Source organism: Benincasa hispida, unplaced genomic scaffold (genome assembly GCF_009727055.1).
Source record: "Benincasa hispida cultivar B227 unplaced genomic scaffold, ASM972705v1 Contig298, whole genome shotgun sequence".
Lineage (NCBI taxonomy): Eukaryota > Viridiplantae > Streptophyta > Magnoliopsida > Cucurbitales > Cucurbitaceae > Benincasa > Benincasa hispida.
In genome coordinates, this window is record NW_024064782.1 from 159,979 (window position 1) to 184,184 (window position 24,206).

The 24,206-nt window shown below is 35.4% G+C and overlaps 1 long non-coding RNA gene and 1 other non-coding gene across 7 annotated transcripts; both read right to left on the reverse strand.

The window, feature by feature from the left end:
• Positions 1-1,228: 1,228 nt before the first annotated feature.
• Positions 1,229-8,747, reverse strand: LOC120069267. Of its 6 annotated transcripts, none has more exons than XR_005479492.1 (7): positions 8,507-8,747; positions 8,245-8,369; positions 7,860-7,942; positions 7,280-7,344; positions 7,048-7,185; positions 1,768-1,935; positions 1,229-1,382 (listed from the first exon to the last, which is right to left on the reverse strand). It is a non-coding gene; the product is annotated as an uncharacterized LOC120069267 (long non-coding RNA). The 6 variants fall into 6 exon arrangements; XR_005479490.1 differs by having other exon boundaries at positions 8,264-8,369; positions 8,507-8,746; XR_005479494.1 differs by having other exon boundaries at positions 7,898-7,942; positions 8,507-8,746.
• LOC120069268 lies at positions 8,586-8,713 on the reverse strand. Its single transcript, XR_005479495.1, has one exon. It is a non-coding gene; the product is annotated as a U6atac minor spliceosomal RNA (small nuclear RNA).
• Positions 8,748-24,206: the final 15,459 nt, after the last annotated feature.

The window sequence follows — 24,206 nt, forward strand, 5'->3', positions numbered from 1 at the left end:
TAGGCATGCATATTATAAAAGAAGTAAAAAAAAATAGTATTCAACTTTTAACTTCATGTAAATTAATACTTATCAGTTATTGTTTTGTTATGCTCACTGTAATACAAAATAAATAAATAAATACAGAATAAAGTAAAGACTTAAAGAAAGAAGTCCATTAGTGAAGTTCTCGGAATCAAAGAGTCAATGGTGAATTTACCATAGGCACAATAGGACTCGTGTCCCACCTCAACTTCAATATAATTTTATATTATAAAATAAAGTCATTTTAATTATCAAAATGGATATCTAACACAATGATAGGATGCTCGATCCCCCTAGTCATGCAACTCCTTTAAATTTTTTTCTACTATTATATTGACCATGACAAACACATTTTATGGTGTAGCAAATTAAGATGTGTCAAACAAAAAAAAAAAATATTCTTTAGGATTAAATTACAAGTTTAGTATTTAAATTTTAAATTTTGTATTTATTTAGTCCATAAACTTTAAAAAGTGTAAACTTAAACTTTAATTTGTGTATCAAATCTTAAACTTTCACTTGAGTCAAATAAATTTCTAAAGCCTTGGAAACCATTTGGTTTAATTTTTAAAAATTAAGTCTATGCACACCATTTTTACCTCTATTTTTGTTTTGTTTTGTTATCTACTTTTTACTTATATTTTAAAAAAAAAAATTAATCAAGCCAAGTTTTGAGAACTAAAAAAAATAAGTTTTGGAATTTGAAATTTGACTCAGAATTGAACTTAGGCTTAATTTTTTTTAAATAAAATAAAATAAAATCAAACCGTTACTAAATTGGACCTAAATTTTTAATTGTGTTTAATAGAGTAATAACGCATTAGTTATTCGATATTTTTTTTTTTTTTTTTTTGAAAATCATGGATATACTAAACAATAAAGAGTTTAAATTTCATTAAACATAAATTCAATTTTGAAATTTATGTCTAATAGATCGAGAACTACCAACAAAAGATGGATAGCCTTAATCATATGTGTTCAACAGGGAATCCCAACAACAGTTTCGGACCTTGTATTTCTCAAAAAAGTGAATCGATGGATGGGATTTGATATGATACTTATGAAGGAAATTTAGAGAGTCCCCAATTCTTCTAGAGAAATTAGAAAGAGAGATTCTTTTCGGGTGATGCCATAATTTCCTTAAAAACTAGAAAGAGATTCCAAATTTCACATGTTGCTGCTGATTTATTTAGACCAAGAATCATTGTATTAATTTCTTTTTCTTAGTTTATAGGTTAGTCCAATCCCGAATCAATATTCTGAAAAAATGAAGTATGAAATGAGAGAAAGCTTATATGAACCTTTAAAGTCGAGGAATTTGGGCCTACAAGAATTCGTCTTCTTTTAACAAATCGTTCCTGCATCATAATAAAGTTAGGGTCAAAGGCAAATTTCAAGGTTGATATCAAACAAACAATCATAAATGGAGGATGACAAAGATGCTAATTGACATGGAAAATAGTCTTAAAAAATCTTAAACAACAATCAAAACAATCATTCAATATGGTTATAAACTTTCAATTTTATCTACTAAGAGTTTATGGGCTCTAACCAAATTCAGTGTACAAGCAATGCTAAACTCTTTCAAGCAAACTTCAGAACACAGAATAAACAAAATCAAATACCAGAATGGTGTTCTAGCTTGTTCCAACATTGAGATAGATGGTTCCAATGCAGATTGTTACAACATATAAATCACAACATAACTTGGCAGTGGATAAAACTAGATAGTAGAAGACTTACAAATTGACATCTCCTCAACTTTTTCTAATGCCGCATAACAATGTTGTGATGAACGATAGAACCTTTGAGAGTGGCCTTTTCTTTATCAAAGTCTGAATTGATGCATTTAAGAAAATGGTCAGAAGGATTCCTCAAAGCAGGGCAGAGAAAGCCAGCTTGAGCAAAGAACTGCACAAATCAACAATCCACAGAGCCAAAACTCAGCTCTATAACCCGCTCAATTCTGAAACATGGCAAAATCCAACAACTATGGCATTTGAACACCAAGAATGAAACTAATCCAATTCTTTAATGACAAGTTGTGCTCGTTATTCTCAATCTTCTTGCTTACTCACTCTCTTTCCTTTCTTCGGGGCAGGGAGCGATGAGAGACCAGAAGAATGATTCATTTGTTGTCTACATATATTGCTACAATTTCTGAGGATGTTTAAGTGGATATCACAAAAACAAAGCAACAACTAATGATCCTTTTGTGTTTCAGGAGAATCTTATATACAATTAAATTTTTCTTTTTTTTTTTTTTAATAAGAAACTATTTCATTGATTGATGAAATATTCAAAGGTATACAAAAGAGACCCAATTAAATGGAACACAAAAGATGTTTCACATTTGTAATAAGGCAAGAGAAATTATGGCTCTTAATGGTCGATAGATCTTTACACCAAAAAAGAAAAAAAAAAGTTGAAAATAGCAGAGTCCAAGACTTCTTTGGGAGACTTCGCTTTGTCTTGGAAGATTTTGACATTCATTTCATCCCAAGTTTTCAACAAAACAGCAATGATGATAACACAAATGAATTCTTTAATAGCTTTGAAGGGATGTTCCATAAGCAAAAGGTTAATCCAGCTCCGAGAATCATTGGGAGGAATCAGGGTCCACTGGAATGCATCAAGAATTTCAGCCCATATGACAGCCACAGAGGTGCAGTTGGTAAACACAGTGGTTGTGAGATTCATTTTCTCAATGGCAAAGGCAGCACCATGATGGAGAAAGACAGACAGACCCATGGGCAGCGTTTTTGAAGTCTATCCATAGTATTGAGGCATGAATGAGAGAGCTCCCATATAAGGAATCTGATTCTTCTTGGACATGAAGACTTCCACAAATCTTTTCATAAAGATTATGAGTAGCCATGGGTTGTAGTGCAGTGAGCTAAGAGATTTTGTGGAGAAAATGCCACTGTTTCCATGTTTCCATACCCATATGTCAGCTCGATGAGTTAATAACACATTAGGAATGAGATGAATTAGTGAGGCACATTCCACAGTTTCCTCAATCTTGAGATTTCTACTAAAATTCAGTGACCATAATTCATTCTCAGCAATCCAAACTTCAGGAATGGATACTTTTTTGGAAGCAGTAATAGCATAAAGCTTTGGATAAACTTCTTTTAAGGTCACCAAACCAAATATCTGTCCAAAGAGCAGTAGATTCACCATTTCTCAGCTTGGAACACTGCTATGTATGAGATCTTTATGTTCGTTATATACTTCCAAGGGCTTTTTATGGAGACTTTGCTGGAATCATCCACCTTTAAATCAAAGCGCATGGAGCTATATTTAGCTTTTATAAGTTTCCTCCATAGAGCATCTTTTTCCAAACCAAACCGCCAACTCCACTTTGCTAGAAGAGCTCGATTCCGTTGTTTGATGTCCACAATGCCCAAATCACCCCCTGCACAAAGCTGTTTTAAGATGTTCCATTTGAGTAGATGACTAGTGTTACTGCCTCTATTGCCAGTCCAGAGAAAATTTCTGAAAAGCCTTTCAATTTGTTCAACCATTATAGTAGGTGAAGGGTAAATAGTAAGTGGGTAAATTGGATAAAGAGGCATTAACGAGGGTTAGTCTGCCTCCTTTTGAGAGAAAATTATGCTGCCAGGAGAGTAACTGCTTGGTAATCTTGTCCAAAATGGGCTGCCAGAAGGTTACAGTTGTGGGTTTTCCATATAGGGGGAATCCAAAATAGGTAGCCGGCCAAACACTCACCTTGCAATCATGCTTTCTAGCAATGTAATCTGTTGAAATTATATTTTAGCCCTAAGGGCGTGTTTGTCTTTTATCAGTCTAGGGTTTCTCATTGTTTGGTTATTTATACATGTTCTTGTATTGTGTACTGTGTATCTGAATTAAAAATAAAAACTCTTATCGTGGTTTTTTCTCCCTGGTCTAGGGTTTTCCACGTAACTCTGGTGCTTTTTCTTTTTCCCTTAACTTTTCAAGATAATCAATTCGAACATCATCACAATTGATGTCCATAAATTCAGATTTGCTTCTATTGATATTCAAACCGGAGGCTTGCTCAAAGAGAATGAACAAATTCAGTAAATTATCAATATCTTCTTCCTTATTAGTTGAGAAGAGGATAGTATCATCCACAAAGGTGATGGATATAGTGATACTTGCATCTTTGTATGCATGAATGAAGTTGGTGGTATTCGCTAGAGATAACATTTGGCTAAGTGAATCCATGACAATGATGAAAAGGAAGGGGGAAAGAGGATCCTCTTACCTTAATCCTCTAGTAGCTCCAAGTTTCTCTCTTGACTTGCGATTGATAATAATAGAGAAGTTTATGGTGGCCTCTAATCCGTGCCAAATCCTTCAACTCTCAAAAATTCATCGAGGAAATCCCAATCAACTTTGTAAAATGCTTTCTCCACATCCAAACCCCCGAAACGCTTTCTATGCCATTCGTCAATGATTTCGTTGGCACTAAGAGAAGAATCAAGGATTTGTCTACCCTCCACAAATGCTGATTGGAAATCCATGATGGTGGTTGGAAGAACCTTCTTGAGATGACTAGGAAGAACTCGGGCTATAATTTTGTAGAGACAAGTGGTGAGACTAATTGGTCTAGTCACCTACTTTCCTAGCATCAATTTTCTTGAGTATGAGGCAAATGTAGGTTTCATTGACATTGTTGTTAATGACATCCTTATAAAAATCTTGGAACACACAAAAAATGTCGGGCTTTAGGATGTTCCAAGATCTCTTAAAGAATTTGATGTAAGTTCATCTGGCCCCAGTGATCTGTTTGTGTCCAAAGCCTTGACTGCCAACCAAATCTCTTCCTCAGTGAAAGGAGCCTCCAGAAAGTTGCACTGGTCAGTACTAATGGGAGCCCCTTCAACAGGGTATGGGAGGAACCTCACTTCAGACTTTTTAAGTGAAGAGCTTTTTGTAAAAGGAAATAAATTCTTTTTCAATCTCAGAATCATGAAGAGACTATTCTGTTCTGTAAGCACCTCTGTAATGTATTCTTTCCTCTTTTCGGCCGCTGCATATCTGTGGAAAAAGAAGTGTTTTCATCTCCTTTAATGAACCAATTTGTCTTACATTTTTGCCTCCACCTAATCTCTTCATTGGCATTGATAGAGAGAGTATCTTGCTTAATATTCAGCAATGATGAAATGCCTCATTGATAATTCCTTCAAGTTCAGCTTCATAATCAATGTCAGACAATTCCTTCAAGAGACTGTTTTCTCTTGATCTGTTGATCCCAAAGGTGGATTCATTCCAGGCTTTGATAGCAAACTTCAATTCTTTTAAATTGTTAATGAAGCCATGGCATGGCCATCAATTCAGAGAGTGTTTCTTCCACCAATCCTCAACAAAGCAGAAGAAATTATTGTGAGAGAGCCCCATATTTTCGAACTTGAAAGGTGTAGGTCAGCAACTCTGTCCAGCAAGGGTCAGCAAAAGGGAGAAGTGGTCAGATGTGGGGCGGTCCAGCCTCATTATGGAGACATCAATAAACTTCGTTAAGACTGATTCAGTGCAAAGAAAACCGTCAATTCGAGTATGAGTAGGGGTTGTTCTGAAATCACTCCACGTGAATCTGCCAATTGTTAGAGAAATATCAATCAGCCCCCTCAGTTCAATGAAAGAGTTGAAGCTATTCATGGCTTGGTTAGGGCGACAGCCATTAGAATTCTCATGAGGCCAGCAAATGATGTTAAAGTCTCCACCAACAAGCCAATTATCATCAACCAAACAACAAAGGTCATTAAGCTCTTGTATGAGGTGAGGCTTGTCTGTATCATTAGAAGGTCCATAGAAACCTATGATCCATAGGTTGTAGCCATCAGCTAATGAAAAAAATATGGTTAGAGAGTATGGATGTTTTGTGATAAAGGAGGAGGAGAAGGAAGCCGAATTCCACATGATTAAAATGTCCCCGGAGCATCTGTTAGAATCCAGATAGGTCCATGTGATACCCCTTGAGCTCCATAGAGACTTAATGAGTGATAGATCTCTGGACATTTGGTCTCTTTAAAAGGGTAGTTGGCTGATTCTAATGGGGATTGTGGTTTCAGAGTTATAAAAGGTGGTAAGGTCAATGAAAGCCTTCCATCCATTTCTTTGCTCTAAATGCGGTTTTTACCCCCATTGTAATCTAGTTTAACAAGTTCCACATAGAGCCTCTCTTGCTTGTAATTTTTTCTAACCATACCACTTGATCTTCAACCCTTGTTTCTTTAAAGAATTTTTGGTTAAGTGGCATAGTGAGGAGGGCTTTGATAGATTTTGTCACCCGACGGAGAGTGCTCCAATGAATTGAAAGGGAGAAGGATTTGTCTCTAGCACTCTCTGTAATTTTGACTCTCTTGCCTCTGGAGTGTGCGTCAAAGTCGATAGAGAAGATCTTCCTTTCAACCGTTATCTTCCTGGGTGGCTTGTATCGGAGGAACTAATAGAGAAGAACATGGTTGATGGTTCTGGCGGGGAGGTTGGGCAAAGATGTGTGATAGAGAGGAGGATAGGAGGGTGAGAGGTGAGGAGAGAGAGAGAGAGTGTCAATCTTTTCAGGCCATTCTCTGGTTATGTATCATTTTAGCCCTTTAGATAAATGAAAATAGAAAATGAGTTTGTTTGAAATGCACAACTAATACCAGTACATTCAAGAACAAGAAAGGATGAAAGTTCAAAAACTATTTTGAAACAAAGTTAAGAACACAAAATACATAAGAATTTAAATAAAAAACTTGTACAACAAAGTGAAAACAATCAACATAAAATGAACTAAATTCCCTACTAAACAAACACAACATTAAAAAGATTTTTGGGAATGGTTTCTTACCACGGGGCCTGCTTTCATGCTCTTTTTCATCACAAATATATATAGAGAGAGTGAAACAATTTACTAGCTAAAATTCCTACAAACAGATGTTGCAATTTATTGAAAAAAACAATCACTCTTTCATAGGCAAAGGAAGCAACTAAGCAAATAAAACTAAAACAAAATAACCAAATAACTTGAAAATTAAATTTCAGTACCTATTTCTCAATTTTGCTATGATTGAGTAGTATGATGAAAATTATTCCAACATCCTCTATTTCTTTGTTGCGGGCACATTTTTGCTCTCTTCTATTAAAACGTTTTTACACAAACTAAAGCAAACCCATTTTCATTTTCTGCCACCACAATAAATTTAAATGCATTTAAATCAAACACTAACACAAATAACCGTAAACCCCTGCAGCCAACACCACAATACAAGAATGTTACCTTGCTACATCAATTGATATCTTTAGGTCCTTCCAACTCCCTTTCTACACTTCCACAGAAGATACCTAAAAAACATCCAACAAACATTAGCTTGTGATATGGAGAAGGCAGACAAAAAGCATCCTACATTGATCTCTCTTCGGCATGCCAATTGATTAGAAGTTTGTAAAAATCAGAAGAGTGAGAGACTTGTGCATTTCTGAAAATATTACTAGCTTGAGATGCCTATATTTACAATCTATTACAGTTACCGTGGTGGAGTTGATAGTGAGGGTTGCCCTATTATGGTTGTTATGGTAGCACATTTTCTACTGTGTCGTCTTGATCTTACATAAGATTAAACAGAGAATAAAAATTAAACATGAGCCACACCTCCTTGAGTTCTAAGAAGTTCATCAATATCATATCACCAGGTCCATATCAATGTTTCGAAAATGGGTGATTAATTTTGTTTTTTTTGTGCATATCTATAGTCATGCTTCTTAGGAGTCTTTAAGATATAAAAAATCTAACATGAGAAATAAGTGCATAGTATTCAAGATTAAATTATATTACTTTTACAACATAGATCACAACTCACTCAACATCAAGACCACGCAGTAGAAAATGTTCTCCCACCTGACCATAATAGGGCGACCCTCACTATCAACTCCACCGTGGTAACTGCAATAGATTGTAAATATAGGCATCTTAAGCCAGTGATATTTTCAGAAATTTACAAGTCTCTCACTCTTTTGACTTTTACTAGCCCCTAATCAATTGGCATGCCGAAGAGAGACATGAACTTGAACTCAGTATATTTCATAATGGGAAACAACATGACATTTCTCATGGCATTTCTCATATTTGTCCTTATTTATGTCCACCTCACCTGTTGACTGTGTGGGTGGAGGATAGCAGACCACTATATATATATAAAGACATGAAAACAAACAAGAAATTTGAAGGAGGTCCAGCAAGGTCACCAAATCCAAGCAAATCTACCATAATTCCGTCCAGTCTGCGCCCATTGTTCCTTGCGTCTTTGATCTGGATCATTGATTAAAGCCTGAAAGCAGGATTCAAGTATGAATCCAAATATGATGAGTTCCTAAAAATACCAAGCACGATTAGTCAAGTTGAAAAATACCTTTAACAGAAGCAACATGGATTTTTACACTATTTATTGTACGGAGGAGAATACGAATTGAAAAGGCAACAGTATGTGAAAAGCGCTGGGTTTCTTACCTACTACGATCTCATTGCTTCATTCGTTGGCCTCTTACCTTCTTCTCGCCATCTCCATTATTAACCTGCAAAAGAAGAAAAAAAAATTGGGTTAGATCCACCTACAAGAGGTGGGTAGCCTTAACCGTTTGTGTTAACAGGGAAGCCCGAAGGCTGTTCCCGACCCTGTCAGGGGAGATGCCAACCATCTCTCCTTTAATCGAACACAATCACCGAAACTTTTGTGTTATTTTATATATGTGATTTTGTTTTCGAAATCATTCGATGTGGGACTATATTGTTGTTTAAATCTTTTACCTTTGTTCTAATGTTTCAAAAATATCTTTCTTTATTTGAATATATTTATGACAAAATAGAAAATACTTTAAATGTATTATAATAGTTGTTCTGAAGGTTAAATATGCATCTTATCTCACAACCCAACTAAAATTTACAATATATATATATATATACATGTAATGTTCGACATGAGGCATGAATGTGTGTGAGACACGTAGTTTGTGAAAAATTGGAAGTGTATGAAGGATGTAAGAATTGATGAAATAATAGAAATGATGAAAGTCTAAAAAATTAATGTGAGTTTAAAATATTTGTTGAAAATAATAAAGGAAATAAATAATGAAGATAACCGTGATTGAAAATGTTGAAAATAAAAAATTCAAAAAAACTTTTATGAAACTTAGAATAATGGTAATTCATATAGGAAGAAATTAGAGAAAATAAGAACATTTTATTGAAATTTTCCAAGTACAAGTTATTTCTTTTCTTAAAGCAAAGTACTAAAAAAATTTATATAAAAACTCATGCCTCTAGCTAAAAACTAAGCTCTCTTAATATAGATTTAGGAAGTTTTACACTAGACCATATCTGATATATTAAAACAAGATATGTCATAATTTGCACAATGAGTTGGAAGATAACTTATTACAAAAGATGACACCTAAAAATTTAAATGACACCCGTACATGATGATCTTGATAATTTTGTCTCTACAAAGCACTTCAAATGTCAATTCCTCCTTTTCTTAAGGTAAATTTAATATAGCTTAATTGATTAAGACACATACTATCAATTATAGATCAAAGGTCAAAATCCCTACACTCCATTTATTGTTGAACTTAAAAAAATTGTTGGTTCAAATCTTGACCTCTTAATTTCACACGTCTTATTTATTGCTAATATATTTACTCCATTGAGATTAATAATAAATAAATAATTTTTCGAAAATGGAGATTTTATTGAAAACAGTACAAATATCGGGGGGAAAGAGGTTAAAAAAAATAACAACGGCAAAGAGTATATTTACTTTTAATCCTATTTAATTTGTTCGGTGAGGGTTATAGATGGTATCGGGGAAAGATTGGAGTTCTAGCTAGAGTCGTTACTCCCTTTTTCCTCCCTTTCATGTTTTAATAATATCTCATGCATTTATTGATAAGATCTTATGGTATTTAATTTTTGTTGGGTTCTTTTTTGTTTAATCTAAATTATTTTTTAAAAGTTTTAATCTACACCTTTATGACATTTTTGTGTCCGTTGTATGTTATTACCCTTCACATCCCATGTTGATTTAGAGGTAATAGCCACAAAGAAGAAAAAGTGGAATCCCTAATTATTGTGTCGGGCAAATTTGTAACTATCTGAAAATTTTAACATTAATTGTGTGACATTGGTTTGTTATAGGAGTCCAAAGATAATTCTATGTTGTTATGCAAATGTTACTAATGAAATATTATATTTATCATAACAGAATGAATCCAACGGCTATTACTTTTTGTTGGAGATTTCATTTGATTGACTTTATATTTTTTTTAAGGCATTGATTTCTGCATTTGTCTCAAACAAAGTCTTAACATCAGTTGTGACAATAGAGCTTATCCCTACATAATATTTTTCTTATCTGGAAATATCTGGGTGTAACATTTTGTCCGATATTTTCCTTTTTTAAAGCACAGTCTTTCTTTTCCAAATGGGGATTTGTTTCCTTTCTTGGATTCGATTATTAAAGGAGAATTATGTTGATCTTTGGGGTTTCGTTTTTGTTAATTAAGCAAGATGTTTTCTGCTCTACGACCATTGTTGTGCATCGTTGTGTTTTTGCTTGTTGTTCACCATTCTATTGTGCAGTTCTTCATCCGTTGGAGTGCGACACTTTGAAGTAAATAGGTCTTAGGGGGAGCCTAAGCCATTACTGCCAGAGAAGGTATTCTCAGTCCTAGGGGAGCCTAAGATTCAGCTTCAAGGAAGAGTTTTCCATCCTCGGAAGATCCTAAGATTCATCAGTGAAGGGAGTTCGCTAACTTGAGGAAAGATAACATCATGAGAGGAAGTCTCACTCATTGTCGGAAGCTAAGGTAATCAACAATAAAATTGTCTAATTTAAGGGGAGCCTGAGTCACTTGAGAGGGAATCTCACATCTAGGAGAGCTTAGATTCGTGAGTTATGCTCTACATGAGTCACTATAATGGTCGTGTATTACATATGAGTACTGCATTGTAAACTGCTCAACTCTTTAATATTAGTAGATTATCTTTCCTGGGCACACTGCCCCCCAGACGTAGGTGGTTCATCACCGAATTGGGTTACTAACTTCTGTGTGTCTCTACTTATTTATTTACTGTTAGTATATCTTTTGTTTCAATGTTTGTAGTGCTTTTCATTTAACATCCATATATTGAGTGACAAGTCATCCTATCACTTTTTCAATTGGCATCAGAGTGCGTCACCTTTACCTCAAGTGTGATCATGGATGGGATCAAAGAAGGTGTCTCTGCCACTCATCCTCCGGTCCTAGATGGAACAAACTTTTCGTATTAGAAAGCTCGAATGACCGCCTTTTTTAAGTCGATAGCAAATCATGGAAGGCTGTTGTAACTAGTTGGTCTCATCCTACCATCAAGTCTGGCGATGGAAAAGAAATCTTGAAGCCAGAGTCCCAATGATCTACTGAAAAAGATGAGGCTTCATTGGAAAATTCCCGTGCCTTGAATGCAATATTTAATGGTGTAGACCACAACATATTCAGGCTAATTAATACTTACATCTCTGCTAAGGAGGCATGGGACATCTTATCAGTTGTTCATGAAAGAACATCTAAAGTCAAGATGTCAAGGTTGCAGTTGTTGACATTGAAGTTTGAGAGCCTTAGAATGCATGATGAAGAATCCATTACTAAGTTCAACGTTCGGCTGTTAGATATTGAAAAGAAGTCATTTTCTTTTGGATTTTTTTTTTTTTTTTTGAAGAAAAACTTGTTCAAAAGATGCTTAGGTCACTATCTAAGAGATTTTATATGAAAGTTACTACCATTGAGGATGCTCAAGACATAACAAAGTTGAAAGTAGATGAACTATTTGGCTCTTTCCTTACATTTGAGATGTCCATAAATGGAAAGATCGAGAAGAAGATTAAAGGTATTGCACTCCAATCCTCAATTAAAGAGGACCTTGTTGATCCTGACAGAGAGATATATGATTCTTTTGTTGAATCTATATCGTTACTTTCAAAACAGTTTAATCGTGTTCTTAAAAGGTTTAATAAGGGGTTTGCCACTTATAACAACTATAAGTCTGGTGGTTCGCCTCCCCCCAAACAAAACATACCTCAGAATAATAAGAAGGAAACCGACAAGTCAAGTGCTTTCATGCCTTAAAAAGAAAAGTATATCAAATGCAAAGAGTGTGATGGTTATGGACACATTCAGACTGAATGCCAGTTTTCTAAAAAATAGAGTAAATGTTAAGTTTTAACTTTGTTTAATGTTCAATCTGAAGATAGCAATGACTCAAAAGAAGATGTCAAAGCACTTGTTAGTAACATTTCTTCTGACACCTCTTCATGTGAGATTTCTGAGTATGAAGTGTATATAGAAAAGACTCACGATACTGCAAGTCGTGAGTCTACAGATTTTTCTTATCATACCCTGTTTCTTAAATTGCAAGATGATCAGAAAGCTCTTAATGTGCAAAAAGAAAGAACTGAAACTTTTTTATAGCTGAAAATCACAGACTTATGTCTACTATTGCAGAATTGAAGTGTGAACTTTTGCAAGTTAAAGATGAGAAAGAGTCAGTGTGCAAAAATGTCAGAATGTTGAATATTGGTACTGAATCTCTAGAAAAAAAAAATTGACAAAAGGAAAGACAGGTGGTGAAAATTCTGGATTTAGTTTTTTCAAAAGAGGAAAATTAGCATAACAATCAATCTAAAGGTAAGCAAAAGTTCGAGTTTGTTAGAGCTCAAGAACCAAAGTCCTATGGTTTTACCGGTACTTTCTCCAGCAATTCTATTAGGAAAGAAAACCGTACATTCAGACAAAGATGGATTTGTCACTGCTGTGGGAAACTAGGATATAAACGTCATTTTTGTTATCAATTATTGAAAGTTCTTCACAGACTTATTTATCCCACAAGGGCTCCCAACTTCTCTAAGAATTACCAATAAAGAAAGATAAAAGTAAAACACGTGTGGAGAGAGAATAACGTTTAAAGCAGATGCAAAGTTGCTTTGACCTCCCCTAGATCTTCTGCTAAATGAGATTGGTACTTTGATAATAAGAGTTCTTGTCATATGATTGGTGAAAAAAAGTTGTTTGTCTGATATCAGGTTTGTCAATTCAGGAAAGGTCACCTTCGTTGACGGAGCGTGTGATAAGATCATTGGGAAAGGAAAGCTAAACTACCTGAGTTGTCCACAATTGAATGATGTAATGCCGGTTGAAGAGCTTACAACCAATCTGATTAACATCAGTCAGCTATATGACCAAGGGCTAAATGTGGGTTTTACCAGAGACAAATGTGTTGTTACAGATGATGTCAAAGTTAAAGAAACTCGTATGAGGAGAACCTTGAGTGAAAGCAGATCGACCAAATTTCATTAATTATCGAATACAAAGTTTACAGTAAACATACAAATAGATGTGCATTTAAATTAAAATTTCAGCATGCTTTTACAAGAAAAGAGTTCAGGAAATATTACCTTTTAAACTTTTTCTTCGTGAATTTCCCTCGAACAGTCATGTACAACTTGAAGACATTCTTCAAGATAGATCTCAAACCAAAATCCGAACACTACCACATTGTTACCTTGGTATTCTCAGGGTGAGAACCCAGGAGTAGTGGACTCTGACTATTTTGGTTTAGAGGGGAAGATTAATATGGAGGAGAAAGATTGAGAGCTTTTTCACACAAAACACTCAAAGATAAAGAACTCTTCTGTCTTTCTCTCAATCGTTCAACAACAACGTTCAAAAGCGTAGAGGAAAAAGAAAAATCATTTTTTCTTTTATTCCTTTTTCCATAAAAGATAACTACCTCTACTAAAATGGGTGGAGAGAAGAGATGAGGAAGGGAGTTGACTTCCTTCCTTATTATTCAAATAATAATATAGTATAAACAAATATGATAACTAACTTATCATATTATTTTTATATTAAATTATATGTTATATAAAATATAACATATAACTTATAGTTTTAATCTTGCATTACATACAATATAAACTGTAGTTTCTTTTCTATATTATATGAAATTTAATATAAATCATATTTATATTAAATTTAATAATTATGAATCTAATTCATAGAAAATATATTTGAATCTCATTTAAATATTTATTTTCTCCCATTAAGCTATAATCTATAATGTATCAAATACATTATGACAATTATATCATATATAATTGAAATAATTAAATCCCTATATTAGTTTGAACAATTCAAATTAATCCAAAAACTGATTCTCAAATAAATTCTTTTGAGCTACTAAGGGGACCTCATAGACCTGTAGCTTGAACCTCCAATGTACATGAATAATTAATTAAACTCTTTAATTACATTATTCACCATCTGTTAACTGTCAGACACTCCACTAAAAACCGGCAGTTACACTCTTCGCACTACAAATATATTTTTGTATCCATTGGATATAACCAATGAACAGTGCGATGACCTTTACAAATTGCTCATAAGTACAGCTAGGCCAAAATACCATTTTGCCCCTGTAGTTACATCTAACTCCTTAAGTACCACTGATTCCTCTAATGAACAATAAGTCATAGTCCCACTATGACCAAGTCCCTCTCGGGCCAGAAGAGGGTCTGACCACTATGTTCAGGACCCAAAATCAGCCTTTAAGGGAGCAATTTATGTACTTGCCCCCTGCATCGGGAAATGAGTGAATTCCATATTGTGTAGTTGTGTTCCCAGCTCCCCAATCAGATGAATCCCTAAAATGGTAGGCTTGTTGAGTTGACAATCTAGTCACTCTCACCCATACAAATCAAAGGACCACCTTTATAAGCAGGAGTTCACAACTCACTCAGGATTCAGGTCATGTAACCTATAGTCATCCTAGTGAAACGTAAGTCTATATTATTAACGACATTATATAAAGAGACGAATCATTTCTAAAGGAAATTAGATTCGCGAGATTTCCATGAGCAGCGAAAGAATGATAATTCCAAATCACAATCATGAATGAACATATATTTACAGTCAATTTCAAACAAGCGGTTATACAATTCATACAGAGAAATTACAGCATGAAAAACTACAATGCATAGAAAGAAAACTCTACGCACATATGAAGATGCGTCTCCACGCTCCATTACGCGATCGCTCGAATAATCAGCAACCTCGAACGCTCGATGTACACGACCGTAACACAGCAACAAACACAGCATGAACCCTTCGCGCTCGTCCTCAATGATCGCCTCGACCACAAACTCCTCAGCAACACGAATGGCCTCCACGGCACCACGAACGGCTTCCACAAAACCTCAACAGTGTCAAGTTGAGTATGACACCACCAACAAGGCTACCTTGGTATTCTCGGTGTGAGAATCAAGAGGGTAGGCTCTGTTCGGACTTGGTATGAGGCAGATGGAGGAGGAAACACCGATCATGTACTCGACTGAGAAAGTGGGAGATAGCGGAGACCTATCATATAGATCGATGCCCAATCGTTTAGATAAAGTAAAGTGATCGTCTAGCAAAAGCTATGCGATCGTTTAGCTCATCGTTTAGCTCGATTCGCCGCCTACAGACAATACATGATCGTTTACTTAGGGTAAGTGACCGTCTAGCAAAACTATGCGATCGTTTAGTAAATACTGCACGATCGTTTAGCTTGCCCAACCGTCGTTTAGTAAATCTGTATTTACTTGACGACCCCGTGAGTTTCTTTTGCGCGGAGAGAAAACTCAAAACTCTTTCAATCTTTTGTAAAAACTCCTTTTTAAAATATGAAAACCATTTTCCTTTTAAACTCACAGTTACCATGATTCCAATAACCACCCACTCACTTGGTTATTAAAGAAAAAGAATTAATCATCCAATAATTAATATTATTATAAATATAAACGATAACCAACTTATCATACTATATTTATAACCTATAGTTTTAAAATTTCATCTCATGAAACATATAAATGATAGTTCTTTTTCTATTCCATGGTACTTATTGTAAATCTCATTTACATCAATCTTCCACTAAATGTATCTCATACATCATACCAATTATATCATATATAATCAAAATACCTCTTGTCAATTTGAACATTTCAAATCAACACCAAGAACTGATCCTCAACTGAATATATTGAGCTACCAAAGGGACCTCATGGACTTATAGCTCGAAGATCCAATGGTATGTGAATAACTGATAACTTATAGAAACACAAGTTATTTATACTGCTGTATTTAGATATTGTGGTTAAAAAAGAGTAAAGTTGCGTCAATTGTATGAAAATTGGCTAAGAAATACAATAATTATAAATTTTCGTCACCGTATGCGTTCATGGCTCAAGAGAATATCCAATCATCGTATGCATTCATGGCTCAAGAGAAAGAGATTAACGCATCTACGTCGCATTGCACCCATCATTTAGAAAGAAATAGGCAATCAATGTAATGACGGTGCATGCGACAATCGATCTAGAACGGAACTTCAACCGCATGCGGTAATAAAAAAACAACACCACATGCGGGCACATGATCGAAGAGGCAAATGAGCAGTGCAATGACGAAGGATTTTGACACGTGTACAATTAACCGTTGTGCATTTTCGATGGACTGATTACATAACAGAAGGAATGTTTATTCCACCATTTTCGAAATTTCTATCACAATAAAGTGGGGACCACAAGTCAGAGAGTTAAAGCTTTCACTTATAAATACCCTCAAAGAATTCACTGAAAGATATACTTGATACGGGGGATAATTGATACGAGGCTATTGAGAGAGAGGCTGATTTAAGCACTGATTGGAGAAGATCCGGAAAGAGAAGAGACAAGGCTGAAAGGTGAGTCTCAGGGCGAATCATTCTAAATCCCCACCGTGAAGCTCTGTACCTTGATCAACTCTACTGGTTGAGCAAGCCTGAGAGGGAAGCTCATCCTTCCATTCACTCCATCTATGACTGGCAAGCAATCTTTCCATCCAGATCAGTGTCAAGTCATTGGCACTCTTCTGTATCTGTTTCTAACTCTTATTCATCACTTGTATTTCATCTTCTTAGTCTAAATCATTCACAACCATGTATCAGATGCTTGATTTTATAATTAAAGGTCATGATCATTATCATTTCCATATTTCTGTCTATTTCCATTTTTCCATTAATCGCTTTCTCCACGATGTTTTCCTAATCCCTTGGTGATTAATATGAATTAAACAAGTAACTTAACCTGTTCTAAAGAAATAAAGATGTTTAGCTAAAGCATGTTAGACGGTATCTTCACCTATGAGAGTAGAAGTGAAGATGTCATTCTGATCTGTCGAGAGAAGGTTAGAAGAATGCGTTAACTAAAGCAAGAAGTACTTCCAGAGATGGAAGCAACCTTGCGTTCATTAAGTTTGTCCTTGTTTCACTACAGAGATGCGGGAAACGCAGCCGATCATCGAGAGGTGTACTCCAAAGGAAAGCGGAACCGTACTTATATCTTTAACGCAATTAAGAAACTTGCGCTGTTTATATTAATTATCCATTCTCTTTCTGTTCGCACATAAGCCTTGCCACCACATAACACAATCTTTGTATATTCTTCATAGTCAGTCTCAACCTTGGTGACTTGTATCATGTAACCTGTATCTTGTATCATCATAGCTTAGGTTTATTTTATCGCACTTTACTTTCATCGCAACTTACTTTATTACCGCATTTTTATCGCTTATCTTTACTTTACTGCACAATTTACTTTATCGCATTTTTAAATACTTGTACAAACAAAACTTTTATTAAATTGAAAAACCCCTGGTCGCATATATCACAAATATAACGCAATTAAACTAAAACAATCCCTGTGTTCAACCTCGGATCTCACTGAAAAACTTGCGGTGAAATTATACTTGGTTTCAATGCAAGGAAACTTGTGACAATGCACAACATACTACAAGAACATTCATTAATAACGCATATCTAAAAGTAGTATCGTATATCATCGCAATCATCCATGCGTTGACTTGTAGCTTAGATTAAAAATTATGTCATCAATAACTGACTAAACTCTTTAGTCACGGGATCCACAATTTGTTAACTTCTAGGCACTCCACTAAAGACCAACAGGTGAACTCTTCATACCACAGATATATTATGTGCCCATCTTAACCAATAAGCAGTGCGACAACCTTTCACAAATCGCTGGTAAGTACAGCTGGGCCAATAACTGTTATGCCCCTGTAATTACATCTATCTCCTTAAGTACCACTAATCCCTCTAATGAACATAAGTTATAGTCCTATTATGACTGAGTCTTCTTTTCCAAAGAGAAGCTGTGGCCACTATGTTCAAGCCCCAGAATCAACCCTTAAGGGAGCAATCTCTCTACTTATCCCTGCTTCGAGAAAGAAGTAAATTCCATATTGTGGATTGAGTTCCCAGCTCCCAATCAGACAAGTCCCCAAAAAGGTAGGCATGTTGATCTCACAATCTGGCCACTCTCACCCATACTAATTAAAGGACCGCCTTCAAAGGAAGAAGTTCCCAAAACACTCAAGATTGAGGTCGTGTCACCTATGGTTCTTTAGGTGAGATACAAGTCTCAAGTATCAACGACGTTGTATACAGAGTCTAGGCATCTCGTGGTCCAGGTCTTATACAAACTCTTTGTATAGGACACACCTGCTCGCACGTCTCCATATGAATGGTCAGGATCTACCATCTATAGTAGTTTACAACACTTGCAAACCTTTACAAAGCGGGCCGTATCCGTAGTGTCACAAGGATGAAGTATCCCACCTTAATCCTTATACTACAGACCTATTTAGGTTATCACTTAAGGCATGATCCATTTGTATATCACATATACATGCTTAAGTTTACAAAAGATAACCAAGGAGCTTTATTTATTGGATGTGAATAAATGCCAGAATTAAATAACACTTATTTTATTCATTAAACAATGTGTATCTTTACAAAACAACGAGATTCTGAGAGAATTAGGACACCAATCCCAACAATTTCATGGTTCGATCTTATACAAACACTTAGTATAGGATACTCCCGCTTGCATGTCTCCATATGAATGATCAGGATCAGATCATTTGTAGCACTTTACAACACTTGTAATACCTATAAAGCGGGTCGTATTTGTAGTGTCACCAGGATAAGTTACCCACCCTTATCCATCTACTAAAAACCATTTAGGTTATTATTTAAACAAGATCTACTTGTATGTCTCTACATACTTATTTAAATTACATGAAATAACCTCAGATCTTAGTTTATTGGATTGAGTATATACTTATAAAATAGAGACAATTGCAAATATAGACATCAGACCCAAAGTATTAGTAAATATAACATAATGTAAAAAAATTTGCAAATATGGCCAAATTTAAATAGTCTATCAGTAATAGACCATATTATTGGTAGGAATCTATCAGTGATAGAGCATATCACTGGTAAGAGTCTATCAATGATAGAAATCTATCACTGATAGACTTGGGAGTCTATCAACGATAGAAGTCTATCAACGATAGAAGTCAATCGCTGATAGATTTGTCTATATTTGTAATTTTCTTAAATGATGTTATACACTTGGTTTTTATTCCTAAAAGTGTTACCAGTTGTAATTACTCTATAAAATAACATTTATTTTATTAACAACAATATGTTTATACAATGTTTACAAACTATGAGATTACAAGGAGATTTAGGACACCATTCCCAACAATCTCTCACTTGTCTTAAAGCTTAGGGAGACTAATGTACAATACAAATAAAGTACAAAAATACAATAAACTAGGGCATACACTATACCCTGTCTCTTATACACATCTAGATGTGTATAAGAGCCAGAAACTAGGGCATACACTATACCCTAGTAACATCTCCCACTTGTCCTAGACAATGTGCCGCATATCCCGTAGACCCAAACTTTCTAGATGACCCTCGAACACTTTAGTCGTGAGAGCCTTTGTAAACGGATCAGAAACGTTGCACTCTGAAGCAATCTTTGTGACAATCACATCACCTCGATGCACAATCTCTCGAATCAAATGATATTTCCATTCTATGTGCTTGTTTCTTCCGTGACTCCTAGGTTCCTTAGAATTTGCCGCAACACCACTATTATCACAATAAAGTGTGATGGACAAAGACATATTTGGAAAAACTTCCAAATCAGTAAGGAACTTCTTAAACCAAACAGTCTCTTTAGCAGCTTCACAAGTAGCTACATATTCGGCTTCCATAGTGAAGTTTGCGATGCATCCTTGCTTGATGCTTCGTCATACTATAGCTCTTCCATTTAGAGTAAACATTGACCCTGATGTAGATTTTAAAGAATCCCGATCAGTCTGAAAGTCAGAATCTGTGTATCCTGTAAGGATCAAATCGTTATCTCCATACACGAGCATATAGTCCCTCATTCTTCGAAGATACTTGAGGATTGTTTTGACCGTCATCCAATGATCTAATCCTAGATTGGACTGACATCGACTGATAATCCCTACTGTATAGCAAATGTCAGGTCTAGTACATAACATTGCATACATAAGGCTACCAATAGCCGATGCATAGGGAATCCGTCTCATTTCTTCAACCCCTTAAGGAGTCTTAGGACACTATTTCTTAGACAATAAAATTCCATGTCTGAAAGGTAATAAACCCTTCTTGGAATTATGCATTGAATATCTGACAAGCATCTTGTCAATATACTATGCCTGAGACAAGGCCAACCTTTTATTCTTACGATCCCTTATAATCTGGATCCCTAGAACAAACTACACCTCTCCTAAATCTTTCATTTGGAATTAGTGGCTAGCCATTTCTTTACATCAGTCAGAAAACCTACATCATTCCCAATGAGTAGGATATCATCCACATATAATACAAGGAAAGCTACTGAGCTGTTGATGATTTCCTTGTAAACACAAGGCTCATCAACATTCTGTTCAAAGCCATAAGATTTGATCGCAATATCAAATCTTATATTCCAAGATCGATATGCTTACTTCAGTCCATAAATGGACTGATTAAGCTTGCAAGCCTTTTACTCTTGATCTTGTTCAATGAATCCCTCTGGTTGATTCATGTAGATGGTCTCTTTAAGATTACTATTCAAAATGGTAGTCTTGACATCCATTTTCCATATCTCATAGTCATAATATATGACTATGGACAAGAGAATCCTGGTAGAATTTAACATGACAACAGGTGAGAAAGTTTCTTCATAGTCCACTCCCTCAACCTGGGTATAACCCTTTGCTATATGTCTAGCTTTAAAGGTCTGTACCTTTCCAACTACACTTCTTTTCCTCTTGTAGATCCATTTACAACTTATAGGTTTTACCCCATCAGGTTGATCTACAAGCTCCTAGATAGAATTGAAGTACATGGACTCCATTTCTTGATTCATGTCTTTAATCCATTCATCCTTGTCAGCATCTTCCATTACTTGCTTATAAGACAATGAATCCTCAACACCATCATCGATTATGATGTTTTGGGCTTTTGTTAAACCCATGTGGCGTCCATGTGGGTTCATAATCATCCCACTACGTCGAGGTAATCTCAACTCTTGAGATGGATGACTAGATGAACTGACATCAACAACCCTTGTTGATCTATTAGTCTATTCAACAACTCTTGCTGAAGTCTCAGTAGTCTCATTAGAAATCTCATTTAAAACAAGTTTACTTCGTGGTTTATGATCCCTCACGTGGTCTTCTTCCAAGAAGGTAGCATTTGTCGACACAAACACTTTATCTCACTTGGATCATAGAAGTATCCACCTCTCGTTCCTTGGGATAACCTACAAAAAGGCACACTTTTGAACGATGTTCCAACTTTTTGGGGTTTGCCATAAAGACATGGACTGGACATCCCCAAATCCTGAAGTGGCGTAAACTACCTTTACAACCTCTCCATAACTCAAAAGGTGTTTCAGAAACACTCTTTGAGGGAACATTGTTCAAAATATAAACTGCAGTCTACTGTATATCCTCAAAACAAGTCAAGATGATGGACATAACTCATCATAGATTGAACCATGTCCAACAGGGTTCTGTTTCTCCATTATGATATACCATTTTGCTGAGGTGTACCTGGATCTGAGAGTTGGGACGTGATTCCATGTTCTATCGTATAGTTTTGGAATCTTAAATCCATATACTCTCCATTACGATCAGATCGTAGTGTTTTTATCTTTTTACCTAACAAGTTTTCAACTTCAGTCTTATACTCCTTGAACTTTTCAAGAGCTTCAGACTTATGTTGCATTAGGTATAGATACCCAAATCTAGAATAATCTTCTATGAAAGAGATGAAATATTCATACCCACCTCGTGCATTTTCATTCATCAAACCATAGAGGTCTGAATATATATGCTCCAAGGTTTCTTTGGCTCTATAACCTTTTCCAGTAAAAGGTCGTCTGGTCATTTTGCCTTCAAGGCATGTCTCACATACTGGTAAAAAGTTTTCTTCAAAACCATTTAGAAGTCCACTTTTCACCAACTTCTCAATCCTATTGAGATTGATGTGACCTAACCTTAGATGCTAAATATGGGCATTTTCTTTAGAAGAAATTCTTGGTCTTTTTACAATTGTTGCTGTTTTGAATATTTCTGTATTGAGCATAGCTTTTATGACTAACGACCTTAGTACATACAAGTTATTTTCCATTGAACCAAAACCTAACTCCATTCCATTCTTAAAAATAAACACTGTATTCTCAGAGAATGATATGGAATAATTTTGTTCAATCAGACAGGAAACATAAATTATGTTCCTCTTGATATGAGGAACTACATATAAATTATCTAATAACATTTCTTGTCCAAAAATAACTTGAGCTTTCCTACAACAACAGCTAAAACGACCTCACCAGTACCAACTCTAAGAGTCATCTCTCCAACTTCCAACTGTTTCCAGGAACTAAATCATCGATGGGAAGAACACATGTGGTTAGTAGCTTCTAAATCAACTATCCAGGCAGAATCATCATTCTTTACTAAGCATGTCTCCAAGATAAATAAATCATATTTATTGTCTTTAGAGTTCTTCCTTTTCTGGAGAGTAGTGGGATCAGCTCCATAACCCAAATTATAAACTCCAAGTTTCATTTCAGAGGACAATCCTCGTCGACGAACTTCATTAGAGTTAGCAACAATTGCTTTCTCTGTTAGTCCCTTGACATTCAATATAGACCGGAGATTATCTTGGGAATTGACACTACTGGTTTCAATGCCATCAATTCTGCTTTGCTTGAATAGTGAGAACTTACGTTTAAACAATTCTCACATTGATTCCATGATCTCATGTGCAATGACCATGTTCTCAAACCTTTTGGCCAATGCATCAGGTATGCTTACTAAATGTGAACTCGGGCTGTCGAATTAGCCTCCATCCATACCTCATATGCATTACAAACATTTTGTGGTGCATCAAGGCTTAGGACTTGAGGACAATCCTCATTCATGACAACTTCGAGGTCGTTTACCACTAAAAATGTTTTAATGGATTCTTTCCACATCATGTAATTAAAATCGGTCAAACTAGAAAAGACAACTAACAGAAAATCACTATTTGACATTTTGCTTAAAAAACAAACATATCGATCTACATTAGATTTTAGCATAACTCTTAGAATATTCAATCAGTTTTAGCAAAATCTAAATGAACCTCATTTAACATATAATTTTGCAATGATGCTTCAGTGATTTAGGACAAAAGCCACCGAAGGGTAGTCAGTTTCTCCGTTCACTGAATTTAGACACTCTCAACTAATCATTACACCAGAATAACTCTTATTCCTATAATGATCAGTCATCATTTATTTGGTCAAGAAATCATTAACTTGCTTAATAATTTCCCGTAAGTGTGATTCTTCATTTTAGATCCTAGAGTTCCGCCTCAATGAACAAACCGAATGGGAAAAATCGATTGGGGCAAAAACTAAAGCGATCCTATCCATTTCTGGAGTTCGCCTTGATATTGACCAACTGCATAAACCATCTGAAGGGGAATGCTCTCAAGATGTTTCGAGGCCATGCAAGAAGGTATCACGGTGTAAACCAATGAAAGAGACCATAGAACATGTTGACACACATCCCTTTCATACTTACTATAAATACTCTCTCCATTCACCTTGATATTTACCCATGCAAACATCATCCGAAAAGGGATGCTCCAAAGGCACCTCAAGGCCAAGCATGAGTCTCACGGTGTGAATATTAAGGTAGAAATGTGAGTGGAAAAA